Source organism: Sander vitreus, chromosome 9 (genome assembly GCF_031162955.1).
Source record: "Sander vitreus isolate 19-12246 chromosome 9, sanVit1, whole genome shotgun sequence".
In the NCBI taxonomy this organism is placed as follows: Eukaryota; Metazoa; Chordata; class Actinopteri; order Perciformes; family Percidae; genus Sander; species Sander vitreus.
In genome coordinates, this window is record NC_135863.1 from 28,177,260 (window position 1) to 28,179,328 (window position 2,069).

Sequence of the window (2,069 nt, forward strand, 5' to 3'; positions counted from 1 at the left end):
TATTTTAAAATTAGTTTAAGGTTGTGCATCTTTATATATATAGTTTGTATATGCAGAGCCAACACATGGGTCAAAATATTAAAGAGCCCCTTTTATCCTCCTTTTCGGCATCATATTTTTACTCTCGGGGTCTCCTAGAATAGGTTTACATGCTTTGATATTCAAAAATAGATTATGTTTCTTATACTGCCCATTGCTGCAGCTCCTCTGTCTGAAACACTCTGTCCAAGCTCATGGCCCTTATTTGAAATCTCCTCAACTCCTCGGACCTCGGCTGAACCGGAAGTTGTTCTGTCACTCCTCGGTGAAGGCCGTCTCAAAGCTCTTATTTTTGCCCCGAGGAGCGAGCATGGAGAAGGGATCAACGAGGAGCTATAGGCGAGGATACACGAGAGCAGCTTCCCTGGAAGCCGTGCAGCTGAAGGAGTTGCTAACTCCGCCCAAACAGCTGACAAATTCATGTGACGCTTCAGAGGAAAGGACGTCTCATCCCTCTAAAACACGTGATTTCCTCGCGTCTCTCCGGTGCCTCCTCGGTGGGACATACAGAGGAAGGGAGGCAAGTGGAGGACTCGAGGAGGCAATTTAAGGGCTATGAGATGCAGCGTCTGTCTGAGTTCTTGGACCACTTTCCCGAAAAGCCCAGTCTGCTCTCATTGGTCCACTGGCCCACTCTGTTGTGATTGGTCAACCAAATTCAAACAAGCCACTGTGCTTGCTCAGGCAGCACCAATGGGCGGCACATATGAAAAACTGGGCTGGCTTTCTCAATCAGTGACATCACTAATTGAGGAATTTCAAACAGGAATGTGGGTGAGCCATTTTCAGACAGTTGTCTGAAAAAGTGCAAAAAGTGCTGTCATTGGGAAAGAACGCTCCATTTGGAGTAAAATGTGTTTTTTTTTTGTACTTTACACATCAATTACATACACAAAAAACTACATAACACACTAAAAGATGATGATGAAAAACCCAAAGAAGCATAATAGGGGCTCTTCAATGTGGATACTATGTTGAGATGCATTATAAGTAACTTTACTTGACGTCTCCGTTCAGCAGCACACACAAAAGAGCAGCAATGCAGAAACATGTTTTATTTAGCTCTCTGTTTCCTCTGTGGCCTCCTGCTAGGATATGGATTTTCAAATTGGACTTGTAGCAGCTCCAGTCCAGTGTCATCTAGTCTCACATTTCCAGCTCTATCTCCACAGCGCTGTGGAGGAAGGTCTGTCTACATCACAAATACATTCTGGGATAGAGAAAAAAACAAACAATCTGGGTTAGTTGCATTCTCTTTAAACCAATCCCAATCGTCTTGGGCGGCGCTAAGCTCCGGACGCAGCAACGGTGGCTCTGCTAAAAAGTCTCAGGAAGGAACTTGTTTTGGTGGAACATTTACATCCCGCAAAAGAAAACGCCACATACAATATTAAATGAAGTTAACGGTTCACACAATACAGTAACGTGAGCTATTTAAATTAGCTGGATACATGGTTAAACCTCATTAGCTCTTAACGGTGTATCGCCGTGTGTACTTCGTCCACAGCGATCCCACCAATCGGTCGTCCCAGGAAGAGAGGAAATGACGTAAACATATTCTTTGTAAATCTTTACAATCATTTCCTGAAAGAACCAAGCAGGCCTGTCTTGTTGCACCATCCACATTTTTCTTCAAAACTTGACATTTTCAGTGTGTAGCTTGCTAGCTCAAGTTTGTTGTTTTAAAGAAGAAACAGAGTTAGACAGTGGCAACACACAGGAATGTTTTCGAAGCGATTATCCTGGAAATGAATTAGACTAAGTGTTATACACCCACACAGGTGTATTCAGTTAATCTGACTGATTGGACCTCTTCCCAGGACTGTGTGGGTGTGTGTTGACTGATTGATTGACATTTTCCTGAGTCTACTCTAAAGGCCCAGACACACAGAGCCGATGGCCAAACGTCGGCAGAAAAGGCAGTTGGGTTGATCAGTCTCCCCAAATTGGTCAAAAAAGTGCCTCGGAACACACCAAAGCGACGAGACGTAATAACGTCTCCATAACAGCAGGCGGCGCTAATCTGTATT